At 41.5% G+C, this 15,492-nt stretch overlaps 2 pseudogenes; one reads left to right on the forward strand and one right to left on the reverse strand.

Moving 5' to 3' along the window:
* Nucleotides 1-15,492, reverse strand: part of LOC117441148 (zinc finger protein 208-like) — a 447,659-nt pseudogene that overhangs the window by 378,022 nt on the left and 54,145 nt on the right.
* The window catches only part of LOC117441147 (zinc finger protein 721-like), a 424,075-nt pseudogene that overhangs the window by 287,243 nt on the left and 121,340 nt on the right, over nucleotides 1-15,492 (forward strand).

The raw sequence follows: 15,492 nt of genomic DNA on the forward strand, positions 1-15,492 counted from the left end.
CGCGCGAAAACAAAATAAAAATTGGAATACGTTATTTTAGTGTCTTAAAAGTAGACTGAGGTATGAAGGGTTAACGTTACATCTTAGAATCATTTTTAGTCATGTTCTGTATACATACTAACCAGGGGCGTCGCCTGGACCTGGAAACATTCGGGGCTTAGTATGTCTGAACATGTTAGCAAATGCCTGATAATTCAAATCAAAGACAAAGCAAAGACTGCGGAGCGTACAAAATAAAATGCTACAAAAATATATAAACACCTAAGTGATGTGTCCTCACTGGCCTGGTCCCGGATGGTTGGTATTGATCCCGGGTTTAGCATTACTTTGGAGGCATATCCGTGTTGGACTTGAGACAAGTTCATAAACATGTCCGTCGTAAAATGTTTGGAACACACAAACAGAAATCTGCCGTGGTCTTCTGGCACATGTCCCTTGTAAATGAAGTCTAGCCACAGATTCATTTCTTTTCCCACTGATGGCATTGCATGCAGTCCCCTGTCCCGAGTCTTGCAGCCAACAACAGCACAACGTTTAACTATCTTAGACATCCTGGCAAGAGCAGGCAAAAACACAGATGTGGGTTGATTTAGCCTGCCGATAGCCTATATGCGAATGAGAGGTTTGGCAATGCACGTGGCCGTGGCTCATTCCCCTGATAGGTGGAAAGTTGACCAATAAACCGAAATCTGGATCCGTTTTTTTCAGATCCGTTGCAGCCCCTTTTTTAGAGATTTGGCGAAGGAGGAAAATAGAGAGGGTTGTGTTTTCTGAAACTTGGTGAGTTCCCTGGAACACCGGGGACACATATTCATGTATAAAAGACGTACAAAGGTGCATTTTTCATGATAGGTCCCCTTTAAACTGCACTGTAACTTTTTATTCATGTATTTTTTCTTTTAATGTTTCTTTTATTATCTTTTACTGTTTTTAAATGCCTTTGTCTGAATGTCTTTCATTTTTGTAAAGCACCTTGAATTGCCTTGTGTTGAAAGGTGCTATATAAATAAACTTGCCTTGCCTTGGTTACTCCATGTTTACTAGCTATAAGATTAATGTTACAGTACATCACTCTTTTTCACTTCTTACTCAGTCAGCCAGAGTGCAGATATCACCATTAGATTCACACACCTGAAACATCATCCATTTCTTCACTGCTGGTGATGACATTGTTGTCAGTTGCTGATACTGCTGCTGCTGCAGCTTGTGGCGCCTGCTTCGATGAAAATAACTTTCTAATATCCATAACTCTCAAAGATCCAGAGGCAGGGCGTGCAGGGGCAGCAGTGTATATCCCAGTGAGTAATACACATATAGAGAAAAGGGTAACAGACCATGTGTCAGTATACACCACAGAGTTGTTGGCATTGGTGCTGTCATTGAAATGGATAGAGGAGAAATAAATACATAACAGTGTAATTGCATCTGACAGCTTTTCAGCATTATCGAGTATACGATCAGGCAGATCTTCATCTAGAATGGACATAATAAATGAAATATTTCTAATTGTATATAAAATGCAAATCAAAGGCATATCAACTCGTTTCCTCTGGGTTCCTGCTCATGTTGGTGTGGAGGGTAATGAACAGGTGGATATTCTAGCCAAACAAACACTCAGAAGTATGAACATAGACATAGAAGTTCCACTCAGCAAAGCGGAGGTTCAAACGTTCATTCAGAAATATGCACAAACAACATGGCAAGATCATTGGGACCTTAGTGATACAGGAAGACATCTTTATACAATTCAAAGGTATGTGGGGGGTGGAAGGAAGGTGGGGTTTAAAAGAAGGGAGGAAATGTCATTTCTGGGATGAGAATAGGTCATACAGTGTCAATCATACTTTAAGTATAATAGGAAAGCATCCAACCGGAAAGTGTGTACACTGCAGCCAGCCAGAAACTGTTGAGCATGTTTTACTGCTTTGCAGGAAATATAGTACTCAGAGAAATGTGCTTTTCCAGACACTGAAGAAAGCAAAATTACATGACTTGTCGCTATCAGGGCTGTTAGGGAAAACATCAGGCAATATATATTGTGAGATTATTACGTTTCTAAGAGAAATTGATACATTTAAAATAATCTAGAGTTTTGGTTCTTTGTTTTGTTTCTTTTGTTTCTTGTTTTCTGCATAGTCTCTTGTCCACACTCCAGTCCAGTTGGTGGCGGTAATGCACCTACAAGTTGGTTTGCCAACCGCCAATAAACACGAAAGAAGAAGAAGACGAAAACGAGAGGAGAAGAAGAAGGACAAAAGAAGAGGTGAGTGGATTAAGCACATGTAGAGGTTTCATTAAGTGTATTTACTATTTACACCTCTTAATTTACAGTTAATCACGAATCAGAAGTTATCTTATTTAACACAACAGCTGTAATCTTGGAAGAAAGAAACTCACAAAAAAACTTTCCAGTTCGGCTCTGGGGAGTAACAGTTGATTTGTAATGCTCAGCTGACTTTATGTTAGTTATTTATTACACCAGTTGTCTTTAAGACGGTTTGAGTTGTTGTGTTGGTGCTCTTTACCATAGATATGGTTTTAAATGTATGCTCTAACTAGCTTATTAGCATCGCCATTCACCGCGACGTAGCATTTTTCCCATTGAAATGAATGGGGTTCTTCAGTTAGCTGCTAACGCTAAGCTAAGGGACGGTTTAGCTCATTAGATAAATAGATATACTTTATTTAAATAATGATTTATCTTAAACTGGGAAATGAATGTGTCACAGCAGAAGTGTTTTCAGGCATTACACGAGTTAAACATATTTAAAAGATGCAATAAGATAATAAAAATGAAGCATTAGCAGCAAGTATACACACAGGACACATATCACTAGAGTATCTAAAGAATACACAATATACAGAAAATACTGTATACATGGAGTACACTAAACAGTCTCACTAGCTAATGTTTGCTTTCTGTGCTAACTTAGTGATAGTTACACACGAATAGCGTTATAACCGTGGTTCAAACATCCATTAATGTCACTTTCTATGTGAATAAAGTCATTTTAATGAAATAAAAGTGAACAAACTGTGAGCTGTAAGTTGCTACACAGATGATGAATTATATCTAAATATTTGTATTAATAATAATTTACACAGAAAACCAAGTTGTTATCGTAATGGTTAAAGTCATGTGCATGTAACGTTAATAACTATCTGACCTTTCTATCATGTTCTCCTCTGCTTAGCATCACATTGACCAAATGGATCCATTTGGACCATGTTTACGTCACAGCAGCATAGATGAGACAAGGCACTGCACATGGTGTGATAAAACACTACATAGAAGCATCTAGAAATAGAACATATCATTGAATAAACTCTTTGAATTCCTCCTCTTCACTGCTGACAGTTTATGATGAATTATATCTAAATATTTGTATTATATTAATAATGAAGCAGCTCTGTGGTCTTCATCAGGACAGCTGATGAGCAGCATGGAGGAGAAGAAGGAGACCCCTGGAGCTCAGGTCAGTGTGCACTTCATCACAATATATTCCTAATTCCAGCGTTTCCGCCAGGCGGGCGTCTTGCCTTCATTTGACGCCCTTATTCAGCTCGGAACGCCCTATACAGACATAAATAAACCAGCGACTGTATTCGCCATGACACGGACAGTCTGTGGTTTGTACTTGTTTAACTTCTGTCTAGTTTCTGAACAGATATGAGGAGCTGTGAGCTCTGAGGGCTAACGGCTGATGTTGGCACTAGAGTATCTAAAGAATAGACAATATACAGAAAATACTGTATACATGGAGTACATGAAACAGTCTCACTAGCTAATGTTTGCTTTGTGTTAACTTAGTGATAGTTACACACGGATAGCGTTATAACCGGGGTTCAAACATCCATTAATGTCACTTTAATGAAATAAAAGTGAACAAACTGTGAGCTGTAAGTTAGAATGTAAGTTGCTACACAGATTATGATGAATTATATCTAAATATTTGTATTATATTAATAATAATTTATTTGTCTAGTTTCTGAACAGATATGAGGAGCTGTGAGCTCTGAGGGCTAACGGCTGATGTTGGTTTTGTGGTTCACATTGTCATTACCCGATCTGCAGCCCTGCCCTATCTGCAGTGCGCATGTGCGAGAAGGTCCGCCATATTTGGCAACTCTAATAGGACATTTGACGTCTAGACGGCTGCCCGATTTGCATCGTGCATGTGTGTGAAGCTGACCGTTGAGCGGCCCGACCAAGCAAGGAGGCAGAGGCAGCCTCAATATTGCTGCCCAGGTGCACACAGTCACCAGCCACAAGGATCTCACCCACACTACCAGCTTTCACCAAACAGGAAACACAGAGCCTAAATGCACACCCACTAATCAGCAATTAGACACAGGTGAGGGGAGGAGGAGACAACACAGGGCACCAGGTGAACATAATCAGGAGTAACAGAAAGAACGGGAGGGGGAACACTTTCAAAATAAAAGACGGGTGCAATATACAAAGCCGTTAGTCCACAGTGACGTGAAGTTACCTTCGTCACAATGCGCGAGTCATAAACGTCTCAAATATCTTTATTAAGATATTTTGTTATTTGAAATAAAATGAAGGACATTCACAGTTAATGTAATTAGATATAAATTATGAATGCCATACATATTGCATACATTCAGTCAATATTTCTTCAGTATGTATGATGGCTGTCTAACAGAAGTTACATCCATTTTTCACTTATTCTGACAATGTTCTTAACCCAATAAAATGACCCAACAAAAGGAGTTGTTCAATAATAGTGAAGTCACGTTGTAATAACAATAACTCATCTCTCTCGTTCAGATTAATATTGTCCGGTTTTTTGAGTGTTATTTTTCTGCTTTGCCAAACGCCACTGTGTCAAATGTCCTATTAGAGTTGCCGTATGGAGTTGTCAAATATGGCAGACCATCTCGCACATGCGCACTGCAGATAGGGCAGGGCTGCAGATCGGGTAGTGACACACATTGAAGATGACGTCACGGCTCCGCCTACACTGCGTTACTATAGTTCAGTGGTTCTCAAACTTTTTCTGGCATTCCTCACTTTGAACAGGTGGGCCTTTTCAAGCCCCACCTGTTCCTCGCCGCTCCAATAAAATGGTAGGCCGATCTTAAAATGGTCAAATGTATGGTCCTATGACAGGGTTCTCCAACCTTTTTTAGGGTGAGGGCTACTTTCAAAACATAAAACAAGTCGGGGGCTACTTTTACTCCTCTTTTTCAGTTTTTTTGCAGTGTATATATTTAGCACATTTTAACATTATTAAATGCTTCCCTTTAACCTTTGTGTGCTGTTTGGGTCTGTGGGACCCGTTTGCAGTGAAAAGAAAATGTATGATTTTTTTTAAATGTTGAAGTTAAAAGCATCATCTGGTGCACTTTGAGCACAACATGAATTTATGGATACATCTCTCAACACTCTATGCTGTATACTGTTCAATAATCCAAACATCTTTAGAATATGATCACAACCAATAACCAATCATTTAAACTTGTTCATTCTTATCTTATGTTACCTAGTTAGCATTCTTTCTTTTTATTTATGCATATTTTACTAATCACTCCCCCTTTAAACTGTTTACTGTCCTATAGTACACATTGGAATGATTTCTTACTTTATTTTGTACAACTAGGCTATATTAAATAGATAAAGGTGTGTTTTCTCTCTCTCCCTCTGTCTCGCTCGCTCACAGAGGCTGTGTGCTTCTCCGTGGCGATGATGGCTTGCGTTAAAAGATAATAATAAACATAGGCCTATTTGTAAAGCGGGGGGACACAAACGGGATTTCGAAAAGTGTCACGTTTAAACTCCTTATGAAGTGGTGAGGTGCCGCTCCACATTTATTTTCTTCCCGACTGCAACGCGGTTGTGTCTGTCTGTGTGTATGAGAGATTTATACATATGTCTGCAAATGACTTTAGTTTCAGTTGTGTGTGTGTGAGCAGGCTCGGATTGGCCATTGGAAGATTCGGGACTTTTCCCGTTGGGCCGCTGCCGTTGGTGGGCCGCTGGCTCTAGGTGGGCCGTGGACTTTCACTGTGCCGGTACCGCATCCGCCGCCGCAAACACCCCCCGTTGCGAGGCTCTGGCGGCTCCTGCAGGTCCGGTGCAGCGGTGCTGTGAAAGTCCACCGCCCTTGCGAGTCTCCGGCTGTAATAATCCACTACCGCCCGCGAGGACCCAGGTTCGATTCCGGCCTGAAGTCAAACATTTTTTTTTTTAAATAAAAAAAATAATCTCCTGTTCATCACGTCCATTCGCGACCCACCTATCACATCTCTGCGCCCCACCAGTGGGGCGCGCCCCGCACTTTGAGAAACGCTGCTATAGTTACTGCTAGGGTTGCAAAGGGGCGGAAAGTTTCCATGGGAAGTTAAGCTGGGGAATTTGGGAAATATTCGATGCAAAATTAAACAGAAAAACATGACATTTCAACAGATTTTTTTTAAACATTTTTAAAAAAAAGTAGAACAGAACAAGTTTTAATTATTTTATTGAACAATTATTTGTTTCATTGAAGAACGAAAACAGGAATGTTGAGTTAAATGTTACTCATCCCCCCCAACCCCACTCATTAAAAAATGACAAAAAAAAAAATGCACCCCCCATCCAAAAATCCCCACAAAATGTTAAATGAAAAGAGCCCTTCTCCCTCCACAAAGTCCCATTAAACATCTTCAAGCGATCCTCTGCATTTTGGCTAAACCCTTTCAGTCAACGGGCTCTTCCTGGGCCTCATCAACATCACACTCTTCCTCTGCAGTGTCACTGTCCAGCCTTGTTGAGGATGGCTCTGTGTCTGGCTCAAAGAGCCTTAGGTTTGCCGAATGCCAACCAGTTTTTCCACTCTCACATGTGTGAGCCTGTTGCGAACCTTCGTGTGGTCTTAATAGCCATGCAGTAAGCAAACAAATTAAACAAGCGAGTGCCTGTTTTTCCTAGCCAAGTTCAGGGTCCTTGAACACAACACGAGCCTAATGTGTCATCACGTGGTATATGTCTCCTCTGACAGGGGTGCAGTTCTGACTGACGGCCCGTCCACACTACAGCTTCGTCAGCTCCAAAAACGGTTTCCAACACGTCTGCCCATTCACTTTGAATCATCAATCAATCAATCAATGTTTATTTATATAGCCCAATATCACAAATGTTACATTTGTCTCAGTGGTCTTCACAGTGTGTACAGAATATCAGTATGACAATACGACACCCTCTGTCCTTAGACCCTCACATCGTACAAGGAAAAACTTCCAAAGAAAACCCAGTTTAAAGGGAAAAATGGGAGAAACCTCAGGGAGAGCAACAGAGGAGGGATCCCTCTCCCAGGACGGACAGACGTGCAATAGATGCCGTGTGTAAATTGAAAAGATAATACATTTGCAACACAGGTAGTCCAAATGTTTGGAAATGCATGTGTGTATATAATAGGAAGATGAATCCACGAGGATATCCATCCAGGACCTATGATCCAGGACCACAGCCAAGACTCAAGATCCAGCGCTCGCGATCCAGGACACAGGACCGCAGGATCATCCATGACTCCGGATCCCAGCGTATATAGACACCAAAAAGAAAGACATTTGGGGAAGCTGGGTTAATCGGAACATGAGTGTACACGGGTATAGACAGAGAGAAGGAAGAAGTAAGATGTCCCCCGACAAACTAAGCCTATATCAGCAAAACTAGGGGCTGAATCTAATCAGCCCTAACTATAAGCCTTATCAAAAAGGAAGGTCTTAAGCGCACTCTTAAAAACAGATAGGGTGTCTGCCGCCCGAACACAAACTGGAAGCTGATTCCACAAATGTGGAGCTTGATAAGAAAAGGCTCTGGCTCCCATTGTACTTTTAGAGATTCTAGGAACAACCAACAACCCTGCATTCTTGGAACGCAATGCCCTAGTAGGACAGTAGGGTATAATGAGTTCTTTAAGGTAAGATGGCGCCTGCCCATTAAGGGCTTTGTAGGCGAGAAGAAGAATTTTAAATTCTATCCTGTGTTCTATAGGGAGCCAGTGTAAGGCAGCCAGAACCGGAGTAATGTGGTCCCTTTTCCTAACTCTGGTTAGTACACGAGCCGCAGCATTTTGAATCAGCTGAAGCGACTTGATTGACTTCTTGGTACTCCCTGATAATAAAGAGTTACAATAATCCAGCCTAGAAGTAACAAATGCATGGACTAGTTTCTCTGCATCGTTTTGAGGCAAGATATGCCTGATCTTTGCAATGTTACGTAGATGGAAGTAGGCGGTCCTTGAAATTGATTTTATGTGGGCGTTAAAGAATAAATCCTGATCAAATATAACACCAAGATTCCTTACAGTCTCACTGGAGGCCAAATTAATGCCATCCATAGTTAGTATGTCTTTAGATAATTTGTTTCGTAGATTCTTCGGGCCAAGTACAATAACTTCAGTTTTGGTCGTGTTTAACATCAAAAAGTTTAAGGTCATCCACGTTTTTAAATACTTAAGGCAGTCTTGAATTTTATTTAGATGATTAATTTCATCAGGCTTGATTGATAAATATAGTTGAGTATCATCCGCATAACAATGAAAGTTTACAGAATGATTCCTTATAATATTGCCTAACGGAAGCATATATAATGTGAACAAAATAGGTCCGAGCACTGAGCCCTGTGGCACTCCATAGCTAACTTTGGTTTGCGTGGAAGATTCATCGTTAACACGTACAAACTGAGAGCGTTCAGATAGATAGGACCTAAACCAGCCTAAAGCAGTTCCCTGTATGCCAACTAAGTGCTCTAGTCTTTGCAATAGGATATCATGGTCGATAGTATCAAATGCAGCACTGAGATCGAGCAAAACAAGAATAGAGACAAGTCCCTTGTCTGAGGCTATTAGAATATCATTTGTGACTTTAACCAGAGCTGTCTCTGTGCTATGATGTGTTCTAAAGCCAGACTGAAAATCTTCAAATAAATCATTGTTTTTTAAGTAATCACACAACTGTTTTGCGACCGCTTTCTCAAGAATTCTTGAGAGGAACGGAAGATTAGAAATAGGTCTATAGTTGGCTAAAATCTCTGGATCGAGGTTGTGCTTTTTAAGAAGCGGTTTTATCACTGCTACTTTGAATGATTGTGGAACATAGCCTGATAATAAAGACATATTCATAATATTTAATAAAGAAGTGCTAATTAATGGAAAAACTTCCTTCAACAGCTTAGTTGGAATTGGGTCTAACATGCACGTTGATGGTTTAGAAGAGAGAATCATTGAATGTAATTGTTCAAGGTTAATGGCTGAAAAGCATTCTAGTTTACTATCTAGTGTAATATTAGAACTTACGATTCCGGGAGCTGTTGATAACACTATACTGGTCGAAGGCAAGAGGTCATTAATTTTGTTTCTAAGAGTAACAATTTTATCGTTAAAAAAGCACATAAAATCATTACTACTGAGTGCTATGGGAATAGAAGGCTCAATCGAGCTGTGGCTCTCTGTCAGCCTGGCTACAGTGCTGAAAAGAAATCTTGCATTATTCTTATTCTCATCTATTAATGAAGAGTAGTAGGCTGCTCTCGCTTTACGCAGTGCTTTCTTATATTCATTGAGAGTAATATGCCAAATTAAACGAGATTCTTCAAGTTTAGTGGAACGCCATATCCTTTCAAGTTGTCTAGACTTTTGCTTTATTTTGCGGGTTTCGGCATTATGCCATGGAGCTAATCTATGTTGTTTTATTTTCTTCTTTTTCAAAGGAGCAACAGAGTCTAATTTTATTCGCAGCGCATCTATAGCACTATCAACAACATGATCAATTTGGGGTGGTGTACATTTTGTATAAGTTTCCTCCCCTACATGCAGACAAAGTCATCGAGTAAAGTATTGGTGGAATCTCTTCCTTAAATGTGGCTATAGCACTAACAGATAGGTTTCTGCTGCAAGAGCTTTTGACTAATGCTTTGTAGTCTAGTAACAGTACTTCAAAAGTTACTAAGAAATGGTCGGATAAAGCAGGATTATGCGGTTCAACTAATAGTTGCTCAATTTCAATACCATAAGTCAGAACAAGGTCGAGAGTGTGATTATAACAGTGGGTTGGTTTATTTACACTCTGACAGAAACCAACAGAATCTAATATAGAGTTAAATGCAACAGTAAGGCTATTTTTATCATCGTCAACATGAATATTAAAGTCACCTACGATAATTACTTTGTCTGTTTTAAGAACCAAAGTTGATAAAAACTCAGAGAATTCTGATAAGAATTCTGAATAAGGACCTGGTGCACGATACACTGTAACAAATAAGATTGGCTGCAAAGTTTTCCAGGTCGGATGCGTAAGACTAAAAACGAGGCTTTCAAAAGAGGTATAATTACATTTTGGTTTAGTATTGATAAGTAAACTTGAGTCAAAGATTGCTGCAACTCCACCTCCTCGGCCCGTGCCTCGAGCAATATGAGTGTTGACATGGCTGGGTGGAGTGGCCTCATTTATGCTGACATATTCTTCATGTCTCAACCAAGTTTCAGTGAGACAGCATATATCAATATTATAATCTGATATTAAATCATTTACCAATATTGCTTTAGATGCTAGAGATCTTATGTTTAAGAGACCACATTTAATCTTCCTGTTTTGTTGCACTGTAGTAGTTGTTACATTTACTTTTATTAGGTTATTATGTATGACACCTCTATTAGGTTTTACCTTAAATTGTCCTTGGGCAGACACACACACCGTTAATATTGGGTATTTTATTGGGTTCGGGATTCCTATGGGTGACTGCCTAGGAGAGAGCGCAGAGAAGCGTGTAAGACTGCGACTCTGCCTCCTGGTCTCAACTCCAGTTTGTCATGGATTACGTCCACAAAGCCCTGAAATGTTTGCCGAAATGAGATCTGCACCTTTCAAAGTAGGGTGAATGCCGTCTCTCTTAATCAGACCAGGTTCTCCCCAGAAGGCTGTCCAATTATTTACGAAGCCCACATTGTTTGCTGGGCACCACCAAGACAACCAGCGCTGAAATGATGACATGCGGCTATACATGTCATCATTGATCAGATTGGGGAGGGGACCAGAGAAGATTACGGTGTCCGACATTGTTTTAGCATAACTACACACCGACTCCACATTTAGTTTGGTGCATTCTGATTGGCGTAAACGAACATCATTACCACCGACGTGAATAACAATCCTACTGTATTTACGTTTAGCTTTAGCCAGCAGTTTAAGATGCGCCTCAACGTCGCCCGCTCTGGCCCCCGGAATGCATGTGACTGTGGAGGCTTCGGTCTCTAAATTCACGTGTCTCATAATAGAGCTACCAATAACCAGAGTTGGCTTCTCAGCGGGTGTCTCGCTGAGTGGGGAATATCTGTTCGATACGTGAACGGGTTGGTGGGGACCTGCGGGTTTCGCGTTATGCCCCTTCTGAACAGTCACCCAGCCTCCCTGCTGCTCGGGAGTTGCCGGGGGACGGCTAAGAGGAGCTTCCTTTTGCCGGTCCGCACATGCTAACATGGGCTTTACTTTAGCTGAGTTACTTTCTAAGATGCGGAGCCGGGCTTCTATGGCTATGATTCCCGCCTCCAACCTAACAACTATACTACATTTAACACATGTATCCTTACCAGTAAGGGAGGCCGGGAAGTAACCAAACATGAGACAGGAAGAGCAGGAAATAGCACCAGAAGGTGGGGAAAGAGCCATGGCTAGCTATCAAGCTAAAGTAGCTACCGTTAGCAAACCCGAAAAGAGTGTAGGCAACTGTGGAGTTACAGTCGCTAAGAGAAGGAGAGTTGTGAGTGCTTAAGCTGTAGTAACGTGTGATTACAACGTCAGGCAGTTGCCGTGATCAAGAGTTTTAAAACGATCGATTAAGTTTAAGTTAATAAGCTATCAGCAACAGAACAGGCACACGGGATACCCGGAGATGACAACAACAACCGGAAGTTACAACGTGCAACGTGCTCACCGCAATAGGTTCCTCCTTCCGCTCAATCAGGTCTACGGCCTTGAATTGAATGGGGGTGAAGTCACTTTTGTACCCAATTCCCAGGGCTTTGTTGTCCTCCTCTCATCTGATTTGGGAGGATGAGAGTTTTACTTGCAGCTGTTGCTTTTTCTCCTCCCAGGAGCACTGCTGCAGTTTCTTGCCTCCCACTTTGACCAGACCGGACCCCTGGTTTGAGGCATAAGCCACCAGCTCTTTCCACCATTTTGTGCACTTGGGCTTTATCTACAGCTTGCCCCTCAGGCTCCCGCTTCAGCTGTTTTCCTGTCTTCAGGACTGTGCCCTCCACAGCACGTTTGTTGTTGGGGAGAGAAGTGGGGTCTTCAGTCCAGAGATATTTTGCATCCCAGTGTGGTGATGCAATATGAGAATCCTGCCTGACGTAGGTTAGGCCTGCCTTTATTGTATCCAGCTCTCTCTCCTCCGCCAGGGTCATCTCTTTACCTCCTGGTTGGCAATTTCCACACCGACATCCTCCACACTTAGGCTCACAGGCTGCTCCAATGCTGTCCAACCTCCACCATTCCAGGAACTCACGATTAGTTGCAGCTGTGACCTTTACTTCAGCAATATCTTCTTTCTGCAACTGTGCTGGTTTGTCTTTTGGAAGCTTTCTCTCCTCATACCTGACTGCAGCTGTTCTCATGGAGCGAGCAAAGTGTGTGTTGGTCCTCTGTGACCTTCAATCTCCTCAAACAGTTCCGGATGTGCCCCGCCTACTGTTTTTCCCAGTGGACTTTCCCACAAAACAAGGTCTCCAACCACCTTCACTCTTTGTGGAGCAAGTCTTCCTTCCCTGTGGCTTATGAAGAGCTCAACTTCTTCTGGCCTCTTTAATTCTTCAGGCTTGACCTCTGGGAAGAACTTCTGCAGTTTTTCAGGACTGATGACTCTATGCACTTTGGCGATCTCCCTTAGGCCATAGCAGACAAGTTAATGTGCCTTCTCTGTCCCTTTAGGAGTCTTGACTTCTTCTGGCCTCCTTAATTTGTCGGGCTTGACCTCTGGGAAGAACTTTCTCTCTCTTTTTTTTCTTTCATTGCCCTCTAGGGGCTTCATATTAAACGGGACCTATCATGCAAAATGCACTTTTGTACATCTTTTATATATGAATATGTGTCCCCGGTGTTCTAGGGAACTCACCAAGTGTCAGAAAACACAACCCTTTCTATTTTCCTCCATACCCAAATCTCTAAAAAAGGGGCTACAATGGATCTGATACAGTCAGCGGAGTGGAGGGATCTAGATCGGCATGAAGGTGTTATTTATAATGATCGCGTCGCTGCACATTATCCCGCTTATCACACGGCCACATTCTCAACAAAGTAACAATATGACTCCCAATATTAATTGAAATGCTTTTATGGATTTAGAAAATTATTTTATTGATTTAAAAAATTGTTGTATTAATTTAAATTGACATGCATCCGCTAAGATAAATAGTCCGTTGTTACCATTTGAACTAACGTAGCAACGGCAGGAACTGCTTCGATAACGCTTTTGAGGAGCTTTTTGATTACAGTTTTGAAAACATCGTTGCTTGCTTTAAAAGTAGCACAATTCATTCTGTCAAACCTCGGAAAGTATCTAGATATCCCTGCCCTAATGCCAAAGGTACTGCACACTGAATATGTGTCGCCATTTGATGTCTATGTCTGGACCCCTGCGTAACAAGGAGGGTTTCTGCCCCATTACTTCTCTTCTTACTTCTATAAGAATACAACATGGTGGACGGAGATCTCTTTTTCTCCCCCTCTTCTCCCCGCTGCAGCCCAGCAGCTGATCTCAGAGCACGCTCCCCTCTCCTGCAGGGGGCCGTGGTCAGCTGCAGCTCACAGAATCAGCCCCCTGCAAAAACAGCGCTGGAAAGAGCAAATGGAGCGTGGCTAAAATGCAGGATCTTTTTGGTATTTTGAAAAAAATACTATATTTATATACTTTATATAGGTATGGCCCTACAATATATTGTTAAAATATAGCATGATAGGTACACTTTAAGTGGGTTTTTATTGTGTTAACTTGTGTATTTATGCTTTTTAGATTGACGTTCTCTCTTTTTCTGTCCGTCTGTTCTAGAAACCGAAAGGAAGAGAGAGACGTCACAGCTGTCAGCAATGTGACAAATCCTTCACAACATCTGGACATTTAAAGAGCCACCTGCATATTCACACAGGAGAAAAACCGTACAGCTGTGAACAGTGTGGGACAACTTTCACTCAATCAGGTCATCTCAAATCACATCAACGTATTCACACGGGAGAAAAACCTTACAGCTGTGAAGAGTGTGGGACAACTTTCACTCAATCAGGTCATCTCAAATCACATCAACGTATTCACACAGGAGAAAAACCGTACAGCTGTGAAGAGTGTAGCACAACTTTCACTCAATCAGGTCATCTCAAATCACATCAACGTATTCACACAGGAGAGAAACCGTACAGCTGTGAAGAGTGTGGGACAACTTTCACTAGATCAGGTGCTCTCAAAACACATCAACGTATTCACACAGGAGAAAAACCTTACAGCTGTGAAGAGTGTGGGACAACTTTCACTCAATCAGGTCATCTCAAATCACATCACCGTATTCACACTGGAGAAAAACCGTACTGGTGTGAAGAGTGTGGGAAAACGTTCACTACATCAAGTGCTCTCAAATCACATCTTCGGGTTCACACAGGAGAAAAACCTTACAGCTGTGAAGAGTGTGGGACAACTTTCAGTACATCAGGTGATCTACAAAAACATCACCGTATTCATACTGGAGAAAAACCGTACTGGTGTGAAGAGTGTGAGAAAACCTTCACTAGGTCAGATACTCTCAAATCACATCTTCGTGTTCACACAGGAGAAAAACCATAGCGGTTTAAAGAGTGTAGGAGCCGCAATTAAGCATATTTAGTTTTTTCACAGTTTACAATAAACAATTCCAATCTATAGAGTGGCGAAGTCACGCCCATCTACTTCCGCTCCGTGGGACCTTATTTCGGAAAAATAATGTATTGAAGTCAATGGAGAGAGAAAACTTATCTTTCGTTCCCGTTTGAATAGTGCCATGAGTTACACATATGATGTTTGTTAATCTTAAATAATAATTTCCATGTAACAAAAGTCACAATTTGTCGTAAAACTGTTGAAATATAAGACTATGAAAAATACGCAACTACAAAGACTACTAATCCCAGAGTCGCGTAAGTGATGTCACAATTGTTTTCCTCCACTAAGATAAGATAACTTTAACAAGATGCCTGTGTGCTTTGTACCAGGTTGTTATCATACCAGCAATGGGTCTTCCTCGTTCTTTCGCTTCCCGTCTGATGAAAGGACCAGGAGTGGCTGGTTCAAGTTAGCACGTTAGATAGCATTACAGCCTTGTCATTTTTATTTGCCTTAATATGAAGTAACATTTATGGCGCATTTCCACTGCAGCGGGTAGCCCCGTTTAAGCGTCCTCAAGCGGCCAGGCCAGTTTTTGGTGGCCTTTCCATATAGCCTAGTACCGGCTAGCGGGTACTTTT

This window comes from Pseudochaenichthys georgianus, unplaced genomic scaffold, assembly GCF_902827115.2.
Source record: "Pseudochaenichthys georgianus unplaced genomic scaffold, fPseGeo1.2 scaffold_151_arrow_ctg1, whole genome shotgun sequence".
In the NCBI taxonomy this organism is placed as follows: Eukaryota; Metazoa; Chordata; class Actinopteri; order Perciformes; family Channichthyidae; genus Pseudochaenichthys; species Pseudochaenichthys georgianus.